The sequence below is a fragment of the Nuphar pumila genome, chromosome 5, assembly GCF_984573655.1.
Source record: "Nuphar pumila chromosome 5, dmNupPumi1.hap1.1, whole genome shotgun sequence".
Lineage (NCBI taxonomy): Eukaryota > Viridiplantae > Streptophyta > Magnoliopsida > Nymphaeales > Nymphaeaceae > Nuphar > Nuphar pumila.
In genome coordinates this window covers 51,413,905-51,434,261 of record NC_143253.1, presented here as the reverse complement: position 1 = coordinate 51,434,261, position 20,357 = coordinate 51,413,905, and the positions used below count along the sequence as shown (strand labels likewise).

Sequence of the window (20,357 nt, the reverse complement as noted above, 5' to 3'; positions counted from 1 at the left end):
CTTCGTCTCAAAATAACTTTATTTCTATTTTAAGAGGAATAAGAAGAAAATAAGGCGAGGAAGGGTTTAGGGTTAGGAATATATGTATATAAAGATTTTATAATATATAAGGGTATATTAATAATTTTATTAATGGAGATCGGGGATGGGAAGGAGCTGCGGCAAAATTAAGTCCATCCCGCCTTCGTTCCCGTATGGGTTTTGATTTTCACCTTCATCCCCAATCCATTCCCCGTTTTATATCCTCCATCCCAGGTCCAAATGAGGCAGGTTCTAAGGGATCCCCATTTTTTCTTGGTCCACTATCATCCCTAGGTTGCAAACGGTGATAATTTATAATCATAAAAAAGTTTGTGTTTTTGACGTATCACTTGATCCAACCTCGCTACCAAAAGCTTAACTTCAATGCTTGAGCTGATGAGAAAAAAGAAGTCGGTATGGCCGGCGGTTTAAGTGACCCAGTCCTCTAATCAGATTGTTTTTATATTTTACACTGGAGACAAAATTAAGTGGAAAGCCATGATTGCGGCATTAGGTTTGAATTTCAAAGGTCAGTGTGTGGGCCACCCGTAACTACTAAAACAATGAAAGATGCTCCTTTGTCTTCACTTGGTGTGGGGCAACCCTAGTTGGCGTGACTGGTGATTAGGGGTGGGTCGGGTTGGCGGGTCAGCATACCTCAACCCGAACCCGACCCGTTTATCAAACGGGTCGGCTGTGGCAAACACAAACCCGACCCATTTAATAAACGGGTAACCCGACACGACCCGCCAACCCATTTAATAAATGGGTTGGATCGGGTAAACGGGTTTTCAGGTTCTCGGGTCAGGTTGGCGGGTCGGGTTGTCGGGTTGGCTGACGGGTTGGCGGGTTGACCCACCCGCCTAACCCGTTTATTAAACGGGTCAGCCGGGTTGGTGGGTTGGCATACCCCCAACCCGAACCCGACCTGTTTAATAAACGGGTTACGCGGGTCAACCCGTTTATTAAACGGGTTGGCTTAAGCCCAACCTGAACCCGCCTAAGAGGCGGGTTGGTGGGTCGTGTCAGGTTTTGCCCCCCCTACTGGTGGTGTTATTTTATTTTTTCAGTATAAAAATATTGTAATAAACAAAACCGTGCTTTTTGCACGTCATAATATGGAAATCATTGTAAGCAGAAAGAATCCTTGTGCAGTGTGGGAATCCAAAGGGCAGTTAATAAAAAACGTAACCCCGTTGAAATCTATAGACTGCATGACAAAAAAAAATTACCTAGAACTAGAAGTAGGAAAAGTTGATTGCATTGTTGCTCCTTCTCAGCGTCCCTGCAGTTTCTAGATAAGTTGGTGCATCCAACACTACCTAACCAAATCTGATCCGTGGTAATATGTAACATTGTATTGTGTTGCCTCACTTAAAGTGTGAAATCGCATTGCACCTGATCTTAATTCCACCTGATCCATGGTTGGCGAGGGTACACAAAGGAAATTGCACAAGGGTTGCATATGTGCACCTTTAGCCATGTGAATGGCCGTACAATATTTATCTTGTTTGGGTTATTCCCCTTGGCTCTATAATCATTGGAAAAGAAGCAAACGGAAGTAAATAAGACTCATCTGAAGGGAAAGAGTTGCACAAATGAACAATCATTTATGGGAACTAACAATGTAATAACCATGAATTTTATTGATTTAAATAAACTTGAAATTCATGTATGTAAGATAGTACAAAGATAAGTCTATTATTTTATTTGTTTATTCGTAATTGGATTTTAGATAGCGGATCACAAAAATTAAATTTGATCTTTAATTATTGCTTTTGGTCAAATGGATCAGACCTCCGATTTTGGATCCTCAATATCATGATCAGATTTGATATTGGACCTAGGATGAATGAAGCAGATCCACGAAGTTTAAATCAAATTTTTAAAGAGAAAAAATTCTATAGGGCCTACAACACTTTAGTGGGATTGGTATAGCCTCAACGATGTTCGGATCCCCAACATTACATTTAGATCCTGAACATCGAAGATTTAAATATGACAAGGGTTCAATTAAAATTCTAATTGGATAAGAGATACAATGCATGGAATCAATAATATTTGGCTTGGATCCCATGAATATTAAATTGGACCCATGGTTCCAAATCCGAGTATGATGAAAACTTGGGATCCAAAGATTCAAATCTCTTATATGAAATTATGAATAAAGCGGATCCTGTATCCAAAATAGTTACGTGAAATTCAGAATAACGTCAGTAGATCCATCGTAATTCAAGTTGGATCCTTCTTCGGATTTTTTAAAAGTTAGTAAGTGTGTTCAAAATTAAAAATAAGAGGAAGATCCAGATCCACGTATGGATCTGGATAGGCCCAAAAGTGTGTACCCAAAATGACATATGGGTCGCGGGTCTAGGGGTCAGTCTATCCAAACCCGCACATGTATGCGCATTAAAATAGGAAATCACGAAAAAAAAACCCAGATTCAGACCTGGGTTGAATTCGGATCCGACCTGGACCTGTTCGGTTAATACCCGCAACACAGGGGCTAGGGTTTTAAAACCCTTTCTTTTTTCCCCTGCACCGCCTCCCCCATCTCCTTGCGAAAACAGAAAACCCCTTTGGGGCTTCCCGAATCGCGCACCCCCTCCTTGCCTTTAAAAGCACGCAAGGGTGAGGGGGAAACCCTCACCCCTGCTCTCCTCCTCTCTCGGCTTCGCCTCCTTGTGTACGACTGAGTTGACGCCGTCGGCCACCTATCGACACCGACTCCCTCATAGGTAAGCCTCCATGATCTCTCCCCCTGACTTCCTCCCTCTCATGCCCTCTGTCTTCTCCCTCATCTTCTTCTCTCCCTTCAGCGTTCTTTCATTCTCTCTCTCTGCTGCACGTCAAGGGGCAGAAGTTGCACACGACAACACCAAATCAACTGTAGTAAGGGGATCGCTTGGAGTCACGACATCCTGTCAGGGAAATCAAAAAAGAAAAGATTGGGGATTTCACATTTTCGAGGTAGGAGTTTACTTTGTTTTGCGATTGTATTGTTTTCAAGCATGGAATGTATACCCCAAATCGAAAATGATGGGGATCTAGATCTGCCGTAAGTCCCCAATCAAAACACATTTGGGGATTTAGGGCTGCCGTAATCCCAAATAAAAAATAAAAATGGGGATTTAGGTAGAAACAAGAACAAAGGAGTTTGGGTTAATAATCGGTCAATACTAGAAATGTTTTGTTTTAGTATGACTGATTAGTAAAAGAAACTGAAGAAAGAAAAAAATACAATAAAAGGGTCTGGTTGTTCTGTATAGACACATGCTATAGGCATTCTTTGTGTCATTTTAACTCTGGAAAATGTTGATGCTCCATATTGCTAAATCCTGCACCCATTTCATTTAGCCACAGTGTTAGTGAGCATCAAAAGATGGATTGTGGTCGACACTTTTCTGTTATGAGAGTTCGAACATCTTGTTTGAATCAGTCCTGTCAAGTTGACATTGAAGATCAAATGGAAATTGTTCATTGTTCCCTGTCGATCATGATTTGTGTGTTATTGACAATACTTGTTATGACTAAGAGTCAAAATGCCTAATAAGTTTGTTAAATTGATTTGAGATCGATGAAATAAGCACCATATATATATATATATATATATATATATATGGTGTTATATTTTTGTATTAGTCTTTGTATTTGACTTACTCTCATAAATTTACCTTTTGTATAAAGATTCAGGTCCTATATTCAATATTAAAACCAACATGCTGCTGTGGACAGTTGTATTACCATGGTTTCTTGAAACTTTTCATTTCAGAATGACACTTGAGTCCTCTGCATGACCCGAATAGGTCCCTGCATTTATGTGTTTCAATACACAACTTAATGAGCTATGTATAACAGATGCATACTGAAAAAAAATAATAATAAATTTGTTTTCATATGAATTCTTGTTGTTTGGTTGTCTCTGGAAATCTCTGAAATTACATACTCTAAGTTATGACCTGTATGCATATTCTGTTTGGCATCAAGTGCATGCATTAACTAACCTATGCTGCCTTAGTTAATTTCTTGTTGAGTTGTTTCACAACCTGGTCTTGGTTTCATGTCTTCTACTTCTAGCTGATAATGTTCAACCTTCCCTTTTATGAAAATGATGATCAATTCACTGGTCCTTTGTTTTCCCATGCTATACTGGATTTGTAAATATTGTTGGTCCTTTTGATTATCAATATAAAAATGGTGCTGCAAAATCTATCTTGAAGTCTGAAATAGGCTGATCATCTTGATCCCTTATATTTCTACACTAATCACTTCATAGTGTCACAGTGGGCTTTTAATCTTCAATTGAGTTTTTTATGGTTTTACTATATAGCTTTTGTTTGTGAAGACTCACCATCATGTGATTAATCCTCTTGTAGTTAGATAGACTAATCAATGCCAGAAAAAGAATGGGCCACCTATGCATTGAATTTATGCAGGCCTTTAATTGCAAAAGACCATCAACATAGTAACCTAACCTTGTACTCCCATTCTTCTTCGTTATATATACTTGAATGTGGGACCTTGTTTTCTTCCTCAATAGGTTGCATATTATCTATCTTGGTAACCTTGAGATATTGTGATGTCACACTGTTGTAATTCCTTTCAAGTTATATGGAAATGTTTGATGAATGATCAACAATTACTAGTTAACTGGATTCTAAGTTGATGTTAACTTTCATTTGAAATTGCATATTAAACTGATGCTCAATGCCTATTTAGTTGCATAGTAGGTTGAGATTCAATTTAGTATTTAACTACATATTCACTCTATGTTCAAATGCATAGTTAGTTGCATATTAGGACGATGCTCAATTGCTCATTTAACGACATATTGAGAAGATCAGAGAGTCGACTCTGACACAACATAAGTCAGTCATTTGCTGTCTACATATGGGCATTATGCTTATAGCTGAAAATGGGTGATGTTACACATTTGTGAAAAATTGTGTTTTTAATATTTATTGCCATTAAGAATGATGAGTCATTATGAAATTTTGTATGGGCATTCTACTTATAGTGGGAAATATGTGATGCTACACATTTGTGAAACATTATGTTTTAAACTTTATTGATAGAATGATCTGCAACCTGATACAGAAACGGGCGTATGTGTAATTTGCCCATATCTGAAAATCATGTCATGCAAGTTGCTAATGTATGCACCGTGTGTAGGTCACACACTAGCCTTGAAATCATAAGATGAATACATGTGAAAATTTGAAATGTATATATATAAAAAATTTAGCCTGATTGGTTTAAAGGTACCAGAGCTTTTGTGCTTGACGGTTTAAAGGTACCGAAGCACTCTCAGTGGGTGTTTGGGAAATCTTGCCTAATGGGCAATATGGGTTCGGTACCTGATGCAGGTACTTGGGTTGATGAGCTTGCACTAAATGTCAATAACACTGGTGAAAAACTTAAATTTAATGTTTGTGAGCCTGACTGGTTTAAAGGTACCGGAGCATCCGTGGTTGACTGGTTTAAAGGTACCAGAGCACTCTGAGTGGGTCAGTGCAATCAAATAGACAAAAAAATTAGTTTGTATACCCTTGTAAGATCACAAAAGGTGGGGATCCACTGCTATGTTAGTAAATTTTGGGAAAATACCCTTGTACTTTGGGAAATTTAAATAAATAAAAAGATCAACCCACTCAGATTTGGGCTTACCTTAGAGAGGGTAGGTGGTACAAAACTCCGGGGACATGCGTTTCTTGTTTCGAGTGAAAATGTCTCGTTGGTCCCCAGTACTCGGAGTTGGGGCACCCAAACTACCAATGTGTCCTAGGTGCTTTTGTCACAACCTCACATACACAGAAAACTGACACCTCAATAGATGAGTTCTGATTGCTCTTTCTCTTAGTGCCTTTGCTTGTATGGCTCCATGAGCCCTTAAGTAAGCCTGAGCGGGAGTGAAGTTGAACATGCCTATTGGTGAAGTGTCCGTTCAACCCCAAGGGTAACAACCCGTGAAACCTATATATATATATATAAGGTTTTATCTTTTTAATATTATTAGTTAAATTCAAATCTTAACTGTCATATTGGAATTTCATTCTAATGATTGTGTCTTATGTTTATATTTCTTTACATCTCTCACTTAGCTATAAGGGACAACCAGTATTCTTAAGCTCTATTCACATTTGTGACATATCATTAGAATACTTTTTTTTGAGTAGTATATTTTCACACATTTTTGTGGACTCATATACTCATCTCTTAGACATACCTGAGTCTCATCTGACTTATATGTCTAGTGAAAACATTCTCTGTCTTGGTTAACAATATGCAACCATATCACCTAAAGGTATATAATCAACTATTATTTCTTCTTTCATAATCATATCATAAATATATTAATATTTCACTTTAATATGCTTACTTTTTGAGCTGTATGCTCCTGTGTTAATCAACTTTATGGCAGCTTTGTTATCACAATAGCTTTGGACTAGACTCCTTGGAATATCTAATTTTAAATCATTTATAAACCGATTTATCTAGACACCAAAAGCTATTGTCATATTGCATGTTATATATTCAACTTCCTTGGTATGTTGTGCCACACACTCTTGCTTCTTGCATAACCATGCAACTACTCCACCTCCTAAGAAAAATACATATCTCGAGGTGACCTTTGCTTCATCTCTATCTTTAGCAAAGTTTGCATCTAAATATTCCACAAGCTTTAGCCTATCGTATTAATAGCATAGTTTGAGTTTCTTAGTTCTCTTTAAATACTAAAAGATTTTTTTCACTGCCTCCTAATAAGGAAGCCCAAGATTGCTTTGGTACTCACTAGACTCATTGCAAAGCTTAAATAAGACTTTCTATTGCTTGTTTAGATAAAATATTTTTCTTGTCCATCCTTTGCACATTCATTTTTACTTAACTTTAGATCTTTTGTTACAGGTGTGGCCTTTGCTTAGGCGTGGCCTTTGCTTTAGAGTTTTTTATTCTAAATCTCTTGAGAATATGATTAATATATTTCTCGACTTAGGATCAATGATATCATTTTTTTATGTCTCTATATTCTAATCCCAAGGACATAGAAGGCTTCTTCTATATCCTCCATCTAAAATCTAATACATAACTATGACTTAGTCTCATTTATTATTTCTAAGTCATTTCCTATGATGAGTATATCATCAATATAGAGAGACAATATAATAAACTTACTAACTTTTCTTGGCATATACACAGTGATCATGATTATTAACTTCACAACCTAATTTGGTTATAGCTTTATGAAATATCAAGTATCACTGTCTTTTTAAGCCCATACAAGAATTTATTCAACTTGTATACTTTATCCTCTTGACCTTCAATTTCAAAGTCTTCTGGTTGTTGCATAAAAATGATTTTCTTTAATTTACGATTCAAAAATATTGTTTTGACATCCATTTAGTATAGGTCAAGAACAAAACAAGCCACCATTACCAAAATTATTCGAATAAAAGCCAATTTTGTCATAGGTGAAAAAGTTTCTTCATAATCTATACATTCACATTAAGAATAGCTTTTAGCCACCAACCTTGCCTTGAATTTATCAATAGTGCTATCAGACTTGAGTTTTTTCTTGAGAACCCACTTGCTACAAATCTGCTTATACTCTTCAGGCAAGCTGGTTAGTTTCCAAACTTTATTCTTTTCTATGGAGTATAACTCATCTTTTATGGCTTACATCAAGTAATTGGATTCATCCGAATCAACTGCATCTTTGAAACATAGATTATCAAGAGTTTAATCCAAGTCCATGGAATAATATAGTTCTTCGCTCAAGAATGTATAATAGTTAGATAGGTAAGAGGGAGAAGCTCTTGCCCTTTCTATCCAACTGCAGGTTGTGAAGATTTTTCATCATTCACAATAGGATCACTATACTCAAGAGTAGCCAAAAATCATTTATGATATCCAGAGGAATATCATCTTCAAGATCAAAACCACCTTCTTTACTTTTCAAGGATTCAACTTTCCTGCTTTTTATAAATCTTTTCTCAAGATTATATAGTCTATATATTTTTTATCTTTTTGGGTACCCCATAAAGATGCACCTAATAGACTTACTATCTAACTTATTCTTCATTTGACTAAGTATTAACACATCTGCATGCTACCCTCACTTACGTTTATGACTTAGATCAAGCTTCTTGCCAGTCCGCAATTCATGAGGTGTAAGCTCTACAGCCTTAGAACTTAGAAGGAACCCTATTTAAAATATACATAGCAGTTCTTATTTTCTCTCTCCAAAACTTTTTGGGAAGGTTTGCAAGTGTTAAAATGGATATTGTCATATCCATTAGGGTTCTATTCATTCTCTTTGCTAAACCATTTTGATGTGGTATATAAGGCATAATTGTATGAGGGGTTATATTATTATCATAACAGAAGGACTTAAACTCATCAGAGTTATATTCTCTACCTCTGTCAAATCTAATAACTTAGATTTTTCTTCCTAATAACCCTTCAATCTTATGTTTATATACCTTAAAAGTTTCTAAAGCTTCAATTTTTTTAAAAATTCAAAAAATATAGTCATACCTCGAATAGTCATATATAAATGTGATAAAGTATGATTTCTTTTCATGTATTTCTATTGTTAAGGGTTCACATATATCTGAACCAAAACTAGTAGGTCACATGCCTTGCTTCTTTTAGGAAAGGGTTGCCTAGTCAATTTCTTAGATATGCATGATTTATATCTTTCAAGTTCTACATTTTTAAGTGAAGTTAACAATCTCATATGAATTATTCTTTTTATTTTGTTAACATTCATATGTCCTAATCTTAAATGTCAAAAATATGCATCCATATTGAGTGCACTATCAATATAACCAGAAAAAATCATTGCATTACTTATAAAAGGAGTGACATTCAAGCAAAAAAGACCATGGTCTGCATCAAAGTGACCCCTGAGCTTCACTTTTCCACATTTCTCAATGGTGGCCTTGTCACCACAAAAATGGATTTTGAAGCTTTTCTTAGCAAAGTTTGCTACTATTAAAAGCTTTTTTCTCATGAATGGTACATAAAGTATATTTGTTAGCAGTAGACTAGTCTTTTCTAATTAAAGCTTAGAAGTCTCTATTTCGACCACATCAATATAGGTGTTATTTTCCATATACACCTTGTGGTCGCTTGGCCTCAGCTCCTTCATTTTCATAAGTTCTTTCTTTGTTTTGGCCATATGGCGCATCTGCCCTGAGTCAATCTACCATCCTAGGAGGTCGCCATCCATGATTAATAAATTAGATACTGTGCATAGTATTTCACATTTCTCATTTGCTTGTTTTTCTAGATTCTCTTTCTTGGATCTGTTCGAGCAATCTCTTTTAAAGTACCCAACTTTTCCATAAGAGAGCCTTAGGGTTCTTTGTCTACACTGGATGACCCTTGTTGTTCTTATTTTTCTTAAATTTCATAAAAGGTGGGTCTTTAGGTTTGAGCCCACTATCGGATGAAGTGAAGGATTTTTGTGTTCATGATCTCTCTTTTTTTTTCTTTGTTCATGTGCTCTTGTTTAAGAGTCAGTTGCAAGAAAGGTTTTGTAAGAGAGATTTTTTTGTTCAACCTCATGGCTACATAAATCATTGTTCAAGATGAGGGAAGACTGTTTAGTATGGTAAAAATGTGCATACGCTTAGGAATTTCATTCCCAGCTATAGCCAAATCCTTAGCCATCACCATCATACAATTCACATTGTCAACAATATTGTTCGACTCCTTCATCTTGCATGAGTTGTATTGTTCCAAGAAAAGTTGAATGTGGGTTTCTAATATCATGTCATACTTCTACTATATGACTTCTATCATCTTCTTGGTTGTATCTAAATCCTCAAAAACTTGGATCAAGTCATCTTACATGAATGTGAGGAGAGTTGTTTGAACAAGTTGGTCATCCTCAACAAACTTATCATGAGTTTCTTATCTTTTTTGCTAGAATTATCAGTTAGTGAAGGATTTTTTTTGTAATACATGCAAGGTCTTATCATGGGCTAAGATATATTTTATCTTCCTCCTTTACATTCCAAAATTAGTTTCATTGAGTTTCTCAATTTTAGATCATTCAATTATGATTATTCGATTTTCCATTAGCCTAAACATAAGAAAATATTAAGATTAATAAAGCTTTTTCCAATTAATATTTCTTGTATCACTAGTTTCAAACTTTCTAAACTAGTTTAGGCATGCAATTATATCATAAAACGTACAAAAATACTTTTAGAACAAGCAATTTCAATCAATGTAATCACAATATAATGATAGGGTTCGACTATGTGCGAAAGTGATGAACACGAGGTCGAAGTGTGCGTTTTTATGCTTGCAAATCTCTAAGGTAAGATGTTTTTCTCACATCCTTTGTGCCTTTCACTTTGACTCTCACACACAAAGAAAACCAGCACCCTAAGAGATGAGTTCAGTTTGCTCTTTCTCTTAGTGCCTTCGATTGTATAAAAATACGAATGAGTTTCTCAGTGTATTTCTCTGTGTATAGTATAATGGCTCCATAAGCCCTTATGTAAGCCTGAAAGGAGGTGGAGTTGGACATGCTCATTGGTGAAGTGTCCCTTCAACCCCAAGTGTCACAACCCTTGAAACCTAACATGTACAAAGTTTGTTTGTGTATCTTATTTATCTTTGTAATATTATTAGTTAAATTCAAATCTTAACTGTCATGTTGGTTAGCCAATTAGTTGGGAGACCCAACCATTGGAATTCCAAAGGTTGTGTCTTATGGTCATATTTCCTTATAGACACCATCTGTTGCTCTTCGACGATCATCCTACCAAACCAAGTCCTCCAAAAATGTTGCACCATGATCTCATTGCGGAATATTAGAGTGTTCAATTTTCTTGATAAACAATTGTTCGTTAAGAATATGATTGGGAAATTGAATTTGGACATGCTTGCCATTGTTGAATAAAAAATGACTAAAGTCTATATTTAAATGGTTAATAAGGTTTTATTGAATTTTGGCTCAAAACTATCCTTAAGTTTCCTCTTTCTTATTTTTTTAAGTTGGGCATACAATTCTCTACAAAAGTTTAGTCCCACATTAAAGGATTTTGATGAACCACTTGTCCTTATATAGAAGGGTGGTGCCTTAAAGGGAAAGACCCTCAAGGGCATTAGATCTTGAGCTTGTGCATCACTTTATTTTTGAATCTTGGATCTTGGATCTTGGATCTTGACTCATGACCCTTGACACTTGACCCTTGACCTTTGACCCTTGACTTTGGATTTTGATTTGAATCTTGGACTTTGAAATTGGGGCTTGGGTTTGGGTTTGGTCTTTGAATTATCTTTTTAATACTTAGGACAGATTTAATCTCTAAGTCTAAAACTAACCTTTGACTAGCCCATTAAATAGACTTTGACTTTGCATTGATTCCTATTCAGATCTTCCTGGATTTTATTTGAATCTGTTTGGACCTTGTCAACATTTTTGCATGGGCATTTATAGTCCAAAATGGTCCATAGCTGCCCTTATCCTTAGGTTGGTTTGACCGTTCACTTGTTGACACGGTCAAGGTCGAACTTGACCCTTTTTAGTGTCATTTATGTCCTGTTTTGATGACCCTGCATGCATAACCGTTTGGGCCATTATTGTAACATCCAAAAATTTCTATACCGAAAATCGTGTAAATTTTTTTTATATGGTTTTATAAAATTACAGCGAAAATTTAAACGGGATAAAAGCTTTGGCGTATTACAATTTTATCATACCTTTTTCAAATACACTTTGAATTTAAAATTAAACATTTCTAAATAATTAAATGTCTATTACACTTGAAATTAAATAATAATATAGCCTTTTCAAATTAAATGAATATCAGAGTCTTGAGCACTTGTAAATGCTCGCAATCCAAAACAAGTCCAAAAATAGGGAAGGCTTGTCTCAGTATTCGTCACAACCTCCCGCCATCGCATGGTCATCTATTCACTACCTGGACATATTAAATAATAATAGGGTCAGACAATTAAGTCCTCAGTAGGGCAGAGCTATTTAATACACATAAATTAAAACATGCAAGTAAGGATTAATCTGATACTAACATGACCAAACATTAATTAATTACGCCAAGAATATATTTGTGCAATTCTTTACAGATCTTCCAAACATATGTTTGCATAACTCTTTCAATAAAAAACATTCACTTAATTATGAATATTTAAATATGCATGAGCAGTTAAAAATGCATGCACTTACCATTACAGAATTTGAACTATATGCATGAGTGATTTTCTTATCTTTAATTAGGTTTTCTTTTTAGATGATACATGCCATGCTTAACTAAATGCAGAATCACTTTAGGTTTCAGTTCTTAGCTCTATGGGTACTAACACATGCTTAAACCTAGATCAGGGCCATGATGCATGCAGTATTTTTATACAATTATGGCTTTGGCCTGGTCGGACACCTTTTACTAGTCTACATGTGAGAGACGAGCGTATCGAGTACTCTCACTACTGTTATCTCGATGCATCAATTTTTTACTTATGAGTTTCTATCCTCTACACAGCAGTTTAATGCAAAGGCTTTCCCAGTCTTCGTGGTTGGGGAGGAGCAATCTTTTGTGCTCAAAACAATATCTACGAATCTGAAAGTATCACTTGCTCTCTCCTTGCAAGCATCAATTTTAGTGTTACATGGTTAAACTTTTTAAATTTATTAATTCCATGCAACACACACTTATGAATCCAACTAAGGGATTCGACCTCTACCGGGCGCATGGATGCACATTCTTGAAACATATATTTCATACATCATTGCACAATGCTCTTCTTTCATTTTGACTTAAGCATACATTTGACATAAAGCAATGATTATAACAATTAAATGCATCCAACCATTCGCGTTAACATGAATATGTCATTCATTTCAATGCCAATATTCATAAACAACTACAATTTCGTATTCGATCATAATTCAAAGTCTTTTTGTCTAGTTCATTAGTGAATGACCATAAAGGTCAATTAGTGCCTCATATTGGGCACTCAATTCCTGCATAAAAATTATCTTAGAAGTTCATATTAGTATGATACTCATTTGCAAAAGCATACTTGAAAACCATATAGAAATCACATGTATATGCTAACAAGGCCATTAACTGGTTCAGAATCTATCGAATCTCAATTTTATCCAACTGTTATAACTATCACTAAAAAGTATACATTCATCAGACAAAACTGATATTTTTACAAGTTTCAGATAATTCTGTTAGCTTCTCGATGCTATAAATTGTTCGTAAAAAATTACCCGGATGAGGGAGATATAGACGGTTTAGTGCACGCATGCACTTTTCTATTCCGACTATCACGGTTCAGTACTCATTCCGAGAATAGAACTCAAAATTTCATAGATTCTGTAAAATTTTGTTAGTTTTCCAACACAATAAACCTTTCAAAAAAACTCCTTTGGACAATAGAGATACAAATGATTTACCAGTCGGATCTCAAGCTGAAAATACGTAATAGCAAGCAATATGTATTTGTGTGAGCAGAAATAGGCCACCCAAATTTATACTTCTATTTTTTTCACATAAACTCATTAAATAAAATCTTAAAAACATCAGTATATGACTTTTGTATAATCCATCATAGACCAATCTCATTTTTGCAGTCGTTAGATTGGAAAATCGAATCGTCTTCTTGAACCCTAATTTTCTCATAAATAAATTTTGGTATTTTCATGCATAGAGATGCATATTTTTCTATGACAAAAATAACAAAACATGATAAACAACATACCACATGTATATGAACATGATATCACAAATTCTAACTAAGATTTATGCAAGAAAATAATAGATATTTACCCTACTTAAATGAAATACAATTTTTGTTTATGAAATCTCATCATACATAACATACATCAATTTATTCGTTTTCTTTTTCAAGTAGAAAGTTCTCTCGAGGGGATGAACCGATTTTTTCATGAGAAAGTCAGACTACACCCCTCTTCATTAATCCAAAATAGATTTTATGAAAGCTTTTCTTTTTTACAACATGATAATTTGAATCTCAGAAAAATGATTTTGAGAAGGGTTTTCTCTCGAAAACCTTTTCTATTTTGATTTTGACAAATCCAACACTAATCCCACGCATAGGGGGGTTTGGTATAGGTTTTTTTTTATTAAAAATCAGAAAAAGCTCGTATCTACGAGTTTTGATTTACGCATAGAGAATAAAACCCCCTACTTTTTATGCGAAAACACTCCTCTAGACTGGAAAAAGCAATCCTCCCAAGTGAATCGACCATCTGCTTCGTATGGTGACTATGTCTAGTTGATCAGCCCGCTCCACCAACATACATAAGTTCACCTCTTGGTTGCACCAGAGGAAAACCACAAGAAAAGAAGAAGGGAGAATAAGAAGCAAAAGGAAGAAGGAGGGATGAGAGAGGAAGTTTAAAAAGTTAGAAATGGGCCAAATGGGGGGGGGGGGGCGTGAGCCCCTCCTCCCATTTTATAGGCCTAAGAGATTAGATCAAGGGGCTGGGCTAATATCCATTCTTGATCTAATCTCAAATCCTCTTTCCTTTTCTCTCATTTTCATGTTTCCTTTTCTCTCTTTATTTTTTTGCATTATATTATATTTTTTTCTATCTAACTAATGACTTAGGTTTGTATTATACTATGCATTCAACATAGTATATACTATATATGAGTTATTCATATGGGTTGGTCGAGACCCCCATATGAGGTTCAACTTTCCGTATTGCCTAATATCAAACTTGCTTGCTTGGCAAGCAAGTTTGACTTTGTCAAACTATTTATTTGTTTTTTCTTTCCTTTTCCCACTTTCCTTTTCTCAATTCCATCTTTCTTCCTTCTTGATTTCCAGCTCCCCCATCCTAGAAAGGTCTAGGATGGGACTTCCCCTCCTCTTGGGAGGCTTTAAGCTTTAATATGGGTTTTTGGTAACTTTAAAAATCCTTTCAATTTAAAGCTTGAATTTAACCTTTTTTTTTAAAGTCAACAAAGAGGTGGCACATAGGATGGGATGACCCACCTATGGACCTCTAAAATTTTATGTAATTTAGTTAAATTAATTTTTCTATTCTATTTTAATTATTTTACTAATTAACTTTATTTATTGTTTTGGACTCCAATTCATTCAAAACTATAATTTAAATTTAAATGAAATGACTCTAAATACAAACCAAATTATTTTCAAATGCATGAGAAATTTCTTTGAACCACGATTTGTCTAAACTTGATTAATTTTTTTTCTAAAAATTATACTTTCTGAGAAATGTATTTCGAAATTGTTTTTCACTAGGATCGACAGGACCCATTGGCATTTTGAGTGCTTTTATTTTATTTTTTTCTAAGTCCTAATCTAAGACTTAGTCTATTGTATTTTGTATAACAAATATCATCATTATCAAATTATCATATATAGAGATATTCAAAAAAATTTATAAAAATTCCTCAAAAAATCATGGGCTTTACATACAACCCCCCTTAAAAAAATTTGTCCTCGAAATTTGGTTAAGGTTACATACCAAATAGGCTTGGATATTTTTCTTTCATATTTGCTTCTAGCTCCCATGTACATTCCTCGAGTCCATGGTGTTTCCATCATACTTTCACCAAAGGAATCGTCTTATTTCAAAACACTTGTTCTCGTCGATCCAAAATCTCTATCGGATGCTCTTCAATCATGAGATCCTTCTGCACTTCTATCTTGTTGTGTTAGATAATATGTGTTGGGTTTGACACAATTTCCTCAACATCGACATGTGAAAAAAATCATGAATGTTCAAAAACTATAGAGGGAGTGCTAATCTGTAAGTTGCGCCTTCAATCTTCTCGAAGATGAGGAAACTTCCTGTGCATATCCTTATACATTTTGGTGCTACTTGGATGTATAATATACTTAGTTCTATGTGCCTCATCAAGTAGCTCCCTTTGAGGCACCCATAGCCTCTGATTATACCAAATGCTACCATCTTCTTCTAGATGTAGGGTTGTCTCATCTTGCTTGCACATTGTAACCATCTTTGTGAAGCTCGGGTTATCCTTCTGCTGAGCAATAATCTAATCCATGAGTTTGGTTTGCACAGCTAGGCTGGTGATCTGAATGTGACATGAGTCTATGTTAAACGGTTTATAATTAATCAGGTCCTCGAGTAATCTCTACTCACTGCTAATCATGCTTGCGAGGCTTCCTGCTTTTCTGCTCAATACATCTGCCACTACATTGGCTTTTCCTGGGTGGTAGGATCTGAAAAAGTCACAATCTTTCAAGAACTCTAACTACCACCTCAGTCTCATATTAAGATCTTTCTAAGAGAAAATGTACTTGAAACTTTTATGATCAGAGAAGACCTCGAGCAGCTCTTCGTACAAGTAGTGTCACCACATTTTAAGTGCAAAAACTATTGTTGCTAGTTTTAAATTATATGTGAGATGGTTCCGTTCATGTAATTTTATTTGGCGTGAAGCATATGATATAACCTTGCCATGTTGCATCAATACACATCCAAGTCTTGTACCTGATGCATTGTTGTAGACCCACAAATCCTCTATGGCTTGAAGGTAGAGTAAGCATTGAGGCTGAAGTAAGCCTCTTCTTCAGCTCCTGAAAGCTTTCTTCGTACTGCTGTGCCCATATGAACTTTATCTCCTTATGAAGTAGCTTGGTCATTGGTGTCGATATCTTAGAGAAGTCAGGAATAAATCTTCTATAGTATCCTGTAAGACCAAAAAAACTACGTATGTCTGACATGCTCTTTGGTTGTTTCCAGTCTAAGACTGCTTCCACCTAATATAGTTTCAAAACTATATGATTTAAATAATTAGGCTAAAAATCCTAAGAAAACATCTTCCTCAAAGTATAACAATCGAGGTGAATTTACCTTAGTAGGGTCCATTGACCCCGTTTTTGATATCACATGTCTCAAAAACATCACTTGCTCTAGCTAGAATTCGCACTTACAAAATTTTGCATACAACTGATGTTATCTAAGTGTCTCGAGAACAATCCTCAAGTGCTCTTTGTAATCTTCCTCACTCTCTAAATAGATTAAAATATCATCGATGAAGACTATCACAAGCAAATCTAGATAAGATTGAAAAATCCTATTCATCAGGTCCATGAATGTCATTGGAGCATTGGTTAGCCCAAAGGGCATCACCAAAAACTCGTAGACTGGAGTTTATTGTTGTCTTCTATGCATCTGACTCCTTGATCCTCAATTGGTGATAACTATATCAAAGATCTATCTTTGAAAAGACCTTGGTATCTCGAAGTAGATCAAACAAATCATCTATTTATGGAAGCGGATACTTATTCTTGATCGTTACCTGGTTCAACATGCGATAATCAATGCACAAACACATTGATCCATCCTTCTTCTTGATGAACAACACTAAAGCATCTCATGGCGAAATGCTCAACCTAATGAATCCCTTGTCTATCAGCTCCTAAAGTTGCTTCTTTAATTCTTCCAGTTTAGCAAGGGCCATACGATAAGGAGCCTTAGAGATTGGGGTCGTACCAGGCACCAACTCTATAGCGAAGTCAATCTCCCTTGTAGGTGGTATGCTTGGCAAGTAATTTGGAAATACATCTGTGAACTCGCGAACCACGTTTAGGTCCTTCATCAGGATCGTGTTGGGTTCTACCAAAGAAACACTGGCCAAGAAGGCCTCACAATCCTTCTCTATATAATGTTGGGCCTTCAATGCTGAGATCATTCTTCCTTTACTCTCTTTCTTACTAGCCTTGTACTCAAGTACAAACTGGTCAGGATTAAATTTTATTCATCACTCATGACATATCATACAAGCATAGTGCTCATACATCCAATCCATGCTAAAAATCACATCTAACCCAATCATATCTAGTATGATCAGGATGGCAAAGAGGTTTTGCCTTGAGATAATCACCTCCATGTTCGGTAAGTAAGTACGAGTGATAGATCTACCACTCGAGGGTGTGATGATTTTTAAAATATATCAAAGTGATAGGAGTTATATCAACCATGTTTGCAAACCATATGGACATAAAGGAATGTGTAGCGCCCGTATCAAACAATACTTTAGCATCAAATTTGGTGATGGAGATTGTACCTTCGATGACATCAACATACTCTTACAACTCCTCTGTAGAAGTCACGTATAATCTGCCTGTTGCCCTCCTCTGTCCCTATGCCTGGGACTGTTGCTGGGGCTACTGTGGTTGCTACTGTTGCTACCCACCTGGTGCGGCGTTTGCTCCTTCCTTCGCCAGTCTCTTGGGAAAATTTTGAACAATATGTCCCATCTTTCCATAATGTAGACAAGCACTTGTAAGTCTGTAGCAGACTCCTGCAAGTGCCTTCTTGCAGATAGGCCACACCGTGGGAGTCTGTTGTAGGTGGTTGGTCCCACCCTACTGCAGCTTAGCCTTATTCGCAGGCGGTGCCCTGCTCGACTCGACTGCGAGTCTCTGGGTTTTGATTCCATTTCCCTTTGACATATTGAAACGTCTAGGTTGACAAGAATGGGTTTTTAATGCATTTTTTTGACAAATCATGCATAATTTCTATATTATATATATATATATATATAATGTAGAAATTATGCATGATTAGTTATGATGAATCTAAAGAATCTCTCAATAGAGAAAACTTTAGAGTTGTTGAAGGTTTTTGCAAATATTAATGATGATATAAAATATGTTGTACTGCAAAGTGCTCCAGAAAATCTCAAGTTAATATCACTTGACATATAAAAAGATATTGTGAGAGTCGCTACTATGGAAACAACAAATGTCATTATCAAGAAACTTTGGTGATGTATTTTTTTTTGGTTGATAAATCTTGAGATATATCAATTAAAGAATAAATGACTATTGTTTTGCATTTTATCTCAGTGAGGTCAAGTAGGAGTAGTTTTTAGGGCTTGTATGTGTTTATGACACAAGTGTTGTATCTCTTAAAGCAATAATTGAAGATGTATTCTCTAAGCATGGATTAAGCCTAGCAAAATTGTGTGGTCAAGGTTATGATAGAGCAAGTAATATGCAAGGAGAGTTTAATGGACACAAGACACTTATAGTGAGATAAAATGAATCATCTATTTACATTCATTGTTTTGCATATCAACTCCAATTAGCAATAGTTGCTCTCGCAAGAAATCATTCATAGATTGATTCATTTTTTTTATTCAATTTATACTTTATCAAATATTTTTACAGCATCATGCAAATGAGTTGGCCTTCTTCAAGAGGCACAAATTGTTAGATTGCTGAAGCACTTGATTTGGGTAAAGTTGAAAGTGGCCAAGATTAAATCAAGAAAGGACACTCAAGTGATACACATTGAAGCTTTCATTATACTACTTTGCTCAATTTAATTGATATGTATGCTTCTGTCATTAATGTATTATAAGTTTTTTAAGAAACTTCAAGTTCAGAAAAAAGAGGGAAAGCACTTACCTTAATAGGTATTCAAGACTTTGACTTTATATTTTGTTTATATTTGATGTATGATATTTTTGGGAATCACTCATGAACTTTCACAAGTACTTCAACTACAAGATCAGATATAGTTAATGCTATGAGTTTTTTTGCAGTATCAAAGGAGAGACTTAAGAAATGGGAGATAATGGATGGATTGTCTTTTTAAAAAAATCTCAGCATTTTGTGACAAACATAAGATTGTCATTTCTGATATGACTGATTTGTATAGACCTCGCGAATGATCAAGATGTATGGATGAAGATATCATAATGTTACATCATTACCGTATTAAATTGTTTTATATGGTTATTGATATGCAGTTGCAAGAGTTGAACAACCATTTTACATAAGCAAATACATAGATACTTCTTTTTATGGCATGTTTAAGTCCAAAAAATTTATTTTTTGTATTTGACAAAAAGAGGTTGATAAGTCTTGCTACATTTTATCCTAGAGACTTTTCTAGATCAGATTTATTGATGTTTGCCAATACTGCAAACATACATCATTGATATATGACACAATGTAGATTTTTCAAATTTAAAATGCTTAACAGATCTTATAGAAATGATGACAAGTGGCCGTAAAGCATAATGTGTTCCCTCTAGTGTATCTACTTGTCACATTAGCTTTGACTCTACGGATCGCAGTGGCAAGTGTTGAGAGGACATTTTCAACTATGAATATTATCAAGACTCGATTGTGTGACTGAATGGGATATGAATAGATGAATGACGCTTTGGTTACCTACGTCGAGAAGGACATATTTGACACTATTAGCAATGACTCAATTATGAATGGTTTTCAAAATCTGAAAAACCGATGAGGTAAATTATAAAAGGTATGCTTTAGAATATTACTATTTGATTTTGTTTTTTAAATATGTT

The 20,357-nt window shown here is 35.3% G+C and overlaps 1 long non-coding RNA gene across 1 annotated transcript; it reads left to right on the top strand.

Moving 5' to 3' along the window:
- Positions 1–2,572: 2,572 nt before the first annotated feature.
- Positions 2,573–19,541, top strand: LOC149837583 (uncharacterized). Its single transcript, XR_016432119.1, has 3 exons — positions 2,573–2,759; positions 2,841–2,991; positions 19,207–19,541. It is a non-coding gene; the product is annotated as an uncharacterized LOC149837583 (long non-coding RNA).
- The last annotated feature ends 816 nt before the right edge of the window (positions 19,542–20,357 follow it).